Source organism: Cimex lectularius, unplaced genomic scaffold (assembly GCF_000648675.2).
Source record: "Cimex lectularius strain Harlan isolate CLEC.00 unplaced genomic scaffold, Clec_2.1 scaffold24, whole genome shotgun sequence".
Classification (NCBI taxonomy): Eukaryota; Metazoa; Arthropoda; class Insecta; order Hemiptera; family Cimicidae; genus Cimex; species Cimex lectularius.
Window position 1 is genome coordinate 981409 of NW_019392666.1, and position 6065 is coordinate 987473.

Sequence of the window (6065 nt, forward strand, 5' to 3'; positions counted from 1 at the left end):
TTTGTTGCATGACAACGCTCGACCACATGTGTCACGTGTAACGTCACAAAAATTATTGGAGCTTGGCTATGAAACTTTGCCTCACCCACCCTACTCTCCGGACCTCTCGCCTACTGACTACCATTTTTTTAGACACCTGGACCACTACTTACAACACATAATATTCAAAAATCAAACGGAACTGGAAAATGCATTTATTGACTTTATCAATTCTAAAAATTCTGAATTCTACTCAGACGGAATTAATAAGTTACCAACACGTTGGGAGAAATGTATTGAGAGTATGGGAAATTATTTTGATTAAAGAACATTGCTTTAAAGTAACTAGTTTCTTTTTTTTTGTTTAATACCAAAATCCTGCATTATTTTCCGGACAACCCAATACATAAGCCTAAAGTTTAAGAAATAATTACTTAGACCAGCGGGGACAGAAAAATCGTATTTTTTTTTTTTTTTGTAAAAGAAATATATACTGCCTAGGTGAAGAGAGCTCCATGAGAAAGCTTTTAAATATCAAAGCGAAATTGTTGAATTTGTACTGTAAGCTCTGGCGAACCGACTACATCCGACTGCCTCAACGGAAAAATTAATCGTCCTCCATGAACTCTCACGTTGGAACAGACTTGTCTAAGCCGTTGTCCGTCTGTAGCCGTTGTTCTGTGTAGTTAAGCATAAATTATGTTAATTTTTTAAAGGTTTTTTTAGATATTTTAAAAGAAATTTCTTGAATTTAATGAATTACGTTTTCTGGGCTCTTTGGAAGCAGTAGATACTGTATTTACTGTAATAAAATACTGTATTTCAGCAATAGTTATTACAGGGGGCAGCCAAATGGCAAAATAAAAATACATACATCATTAAAGATATCTTCCAACTTAAATTGACATGACACTTACAAAAATAATTAATAATAATAATAGCATGTAAGAACTAATCAAAATACATCATCAAATACATGGCGCTTAACTTAAAATCAATAATTACATGACGCAACAATAAAAGATCATTTATTGACAATAAAAGCCCTCAATTTAAGTGCTTTATAGGTAAAATTTAACACATGAATTGCCTGGTTTTTTGCTTCAAGTTTTAGCAAGAATTAAAGTTTGTCTAAATTGTTATTTACACATGTATCTATGTACTAATTTAAATAAAAGGATCTTTGAGGTTGGTAAGTTGGACAATTTAAAAATATATGTTCCATGTTTTCTTCTTCAAACAATTTACCCACAGAGCACATTGACTTTGTGTCAATTACATATTTGATCCCATTTACAAACAATTTGATTTCCTTAGCACTAGACAGCCTTAGATGTATAAGTAATCTTTGCTTATTTATCGAAAAAATTTAGTTGTAAATAATTTTCACATTTATATAAGGAGCTGATTTTTCTATAAAAATGGTTAAATTTTGAGTTTAGCCCCTTTTCTATGTTTATTGAGTAGAGATTATTTTTCCATTTCGACAAAATACTTTCTTTTTCGCGTTTCAGACATTTAGGGTCGCAAAGGCACATCATGTTACAACTTATACCAATCAATAACTTTTGCAATTGATAGAACCAGTTCCTATAATTTTCTTCTAAATTACATGCTGATGAATTGGCCTTACGGAAGACATCATGAAAGGATCTTTGCAGAAGCGAACCATTTTCCGTGCTCAATACTTTTATCCACAAATTTAAAAAATTTTTAGCAACTGCACGGTAATGGGCTGAAGTGCAACTTAATCCGTACATAGCTCTGGAAGCAGTACTATGCACACACAAAAAAATATGCGAATTCTCTTGAAAACGGACTGACGATCCAAACATTTGTCAATGAGTGCCTATTGTACCCGTCTAGTTCGTCAGAAATATTACGTATACAAAGTTGCGAGAAGCGAGAACGGATCCAAAATAGATTTTTGATGTTGGGTGTTGGTCTCAGAGTCAGTGAAGTTATGCTCAGCATCAGTGAGGAAACGAGGATCTCAATGAATATGGGGCAGTGCCGCAACGCGTTTGAGTAGTTCAATAAACCCATGAGGGAGGACGGACCTAAAAAGTAACCTATGCCGGAGGATCTAAAAGTAGTGATTCAGAAAAACATTTTCTTTGTCGTGCCAACGTTTCGATCTTTATTGAGATCGTCTTCAGGGCTCAAAGTGTTTATTTTCTGCGTAATTGTGCCATTCTTGCGTGTCGTGTTGAGAGTGAGTTTTTCTGAAACCTACATCACACCAAACCGCATTTCACGATTTCTGAATAATCATCGACAAACTACTTTTCCTGCGAACTACTTATTACTACATACAGTACCGCATTACCGCGAATTTATATATGTAGAATGTACAAAATGAATTTCTTCAAGAATAAATGTACATATAAAAATCTAAATAATTAATATTGAGTGTTATTGCTCAACGTTTTCGTCACGACTCGTATCTGCTTGTTTTTGATCTTAAGCTTTGGCGAAAGGTCGGTGCCAGTTTGTATAAAATTAACGTCGTCCTTCTGCTGATAACCTTCCGACCCATTTGATTTCAATTAGTTAATCAGATCAGCTTGACTTATATGGTTTTCTGATGAGGATCCCAACAAAAGTTTATCGAATAGTGCATCAAATCTTATTGTTAACTTTTTATGGCACCAGGCTAGAGCAGCGATCAAGTATATTCAGACTTTCGATGAGTGTAGGTCGTATGGATACGAACGTGTTTTCGTATTGAGGCGTACGGGAGTTGTGTAATTTTTTGATATGGTCATAATTGTCCATATCATCTCACCTTAATGTACAATGAACATAATTACGTGATTTAACTGTCTTTGCAATTTGTTTTTCCCAAGTAAAATGCCAAAATGGGTTATTTTTATCGGGGGTTTCCAAGCCATATCAATACCTAAGGACCATTGTTCGGGAAAAAACCATATTTGAGAGTATGCCGAGTTCTAATTCAGGGCCGCTGATATGCAAACCCGAACCCGTGTATAAAATAATAATAATAAAGGTTATGACTTAGTGATGTTTAGTAACCGTTAGTCAATGATTTGCACAATAAAGAAAATGTTTTTCTAAAACCTATACACCAGACCGCACTGACGATCTCCGAATAGTTATGACTTAGTTTAAACTATTACAGCACTATTGATTCAGAAAAGCAGATTAATAGGGAATGAGAAAGCATTGGGAAATTCGTACTTACCCCATTCAATAAATAGCAAATATAATACATTTTGAGACAAGCCTTTAGCTACCCCACACGCAGGTTACTGCGAGGAATCTGAGGGGTGCGACTTGTTTACGGAAAGTGATGGCCGCTCATAAACAGAATTTGGGAAAATTCGAATGCCTCGTCTCGGCGTAAAAACTTGGAAGGGCATAAATACAATTTGTCGTCTCGGAAAATCGACCCGTCTCCTAATATAAATAGGGGAACGCGGAAAACTAGGAATTATTTAGTTCAAACGAGTCGAGCAGTTCAGTTTTACAAACGGGCCGAGTTACGATTAGTAATCTGAATAATGAAAAGATGCCGAGGTTAATCCTGAGTCTAAGATTAGGATTCCAGGCTAAGTCCGATGTCTGGGAATATACAATATTAACCAGGTTACAAGGTTCGACCATACCTTCAAAGGATGCCGGATTAACACTTGCCACCTCGAGTACCGCTTGATTCATTTCTTATGTCCTTTATGTAAACTAAATGTTGGATATCATCACACAACGCTTTGCACATTTATAGAAAATACAAAACTGAAATATTTTTAATTATGTCACGTTACAGGATAAGGTTGCTCTGGATTTTGATCGATATGAGAAAGACAAAACTGTTGTACAATTACGAACAGGTATGAATTCCTGCACTTTTGCCGCTATTAAAAGTTAAATAAATTTTCGTTTTATTGTGATGAAGTTTTATTCTATTATACAGGGCGTATTGCAAATAGATGATAAAAATCAAGGCGGTGAAACTAGATCAAAAATGCAATTAAATGCCGCCAACCACACCTTTCTACCTCAACACGTTCCAGGCATATGCCGTTTTAAAGTTTTTTTTCTCTACTTTTCTCCAATTTTCTTTACTTTTACACTTTTTTTTAAGTTTGACCACATTTTTGGAATTAGCTTTAAATTTTCTAAGACTAATGCACTTTCAATGTTGACAAGTATTAAATTCACTAATTTCGTGGTCCGCTTGACCAATTAATATATTACAATTAATTAAGGTTTTTAGTTGAGATAAAAAAGTCAATGGCACGAGCGGGATTCGAACCCACGATCTTCGGCTTGATACGCCGCTGCTCTACCACTTGAGCAATCGTGACCTCGATCCACTCGGACACCAAATTCCCATCTGAACCGCACCTTTTGAAAATGGCAAAAAGGAGGAAAATTCAAAAGGTGCGGTTGAGATGGGAAGTTGGTGTGGATCGATGTCACGATAGCTCAAGTGGTAGAGCAGCGGCGTATCTAGCCGACGGTCGTGGGTTCGAATCCAGCTCGTGCCATTGACTTTTTTATCTCAACTAAAAACCTTAATTAATTGTAGTTGACAAGTATCTTATTCACACTGCAATAACAGTACAAAAACAAATCAAATCAAATCAAAAAAACCCTAATGAAAAAACTAATGACAAATATTTTATTTAAAAATAATATATTCTTATTTTATTATTAATTAATTTTTATAATTAATTAATGCTGTTGGTAAAAGGAACTGATACAATTTACTACATAATTACATTTAATTTTTTATAATTCTTAAATTAATTTGGACGTGTGCTTCGAAAATGTTAATAAATAGTCGTTTTATTTCTAATAGTTATTTATCAAAAGGTATGGACCATTTTATTCTACTGAAGATTGAGTGTAAGAACCGAAATTTCTGGTATTTTTCATACATATATACAGATTGGTTTGATCTTAACGCATTATTAGAAAAACTGTTAAATTTATGTGTCTTGAACATCAAATATTTTGAATATTTTCAATTTTTCAATTTTCCATACCACCCTCCATTTTTTAATCATATGCAAGGTTAAGACAAAAGATTTGATTACTGAAGAATCTTTTATACTAAATTATTTACGTAAATAATAATTGCCAGTTTTATGGGTTTGAAATTTCGTTTTCAACTAATTTTTTCAATAAAAATGTATTGATGTAATTAAGAGAAACATTAATATAAAATTAAAATATTTACAGAAATAAAACAGCTTTGAAAATGATACAAGATGCCGAAACTTTGCAGTAGATATTCTATTGAAATTTTTAAGCCATATTTAAGCAATTCTATGAATAAAAATTTTTTTAAAATCTTCGATTTCATTAATATTATGTTTATTTCACTTAACTGGAGGCTTATAAAAAGGCCTGATTTGTGGAACATAATTTTTAATTTAACATAATTTTTCAATAAAGTTGGACATTAGGTGTTTTAAAAAAATTATAAAAGTTGGCCCCCTCCTTGTAAAACACGCTGTCGAAATCTGATTAGCACAGCTGATTTAATCCTTTGAATCACTGAATTGTTGGATCTCATTTCTTCACGTGACTCCCAAATCCGTGTAATAGGGTGGTTTCTGTCCTCAATGTGTACCTGTATCCATCCAATTTAAGCCTACCCTAAACATGAAAATCCAGATGCGTCAAATCTGGGCTTCGGGCCGGTCATCGTACAGTCCATATCTTCTTGTTTTTCTGCCACAATAGTTTTTCTTCGGATGGCATTCCTTCGAGAAGTGCAGTACGTGTATCATTCTAAAGAAGATCATAAAAAGCATTTGAATTTAACCGACAAGGTAAGAAAACGGGCTCTGCCATATGCTGCTCACAAACTCATTGAACAACTCATAACCTCATGTTCACACTGAACTGATGCTGGAAGTAAATTTTCTCACGTCATATTGATTTTCATGAGACCAGAGGTGACAATTACGAGTGTTGAATATCCGCACGTGTGAATGTTGCCTTATCATTGCAAATTATGCGATCAGGGAATTCGTCAAAAATGTGGTTAAACGCGGAAAAAATGTGTAAAAGTATAAAAAATTGAACTTTTATTACAAAAAAGTGGTGTTTTA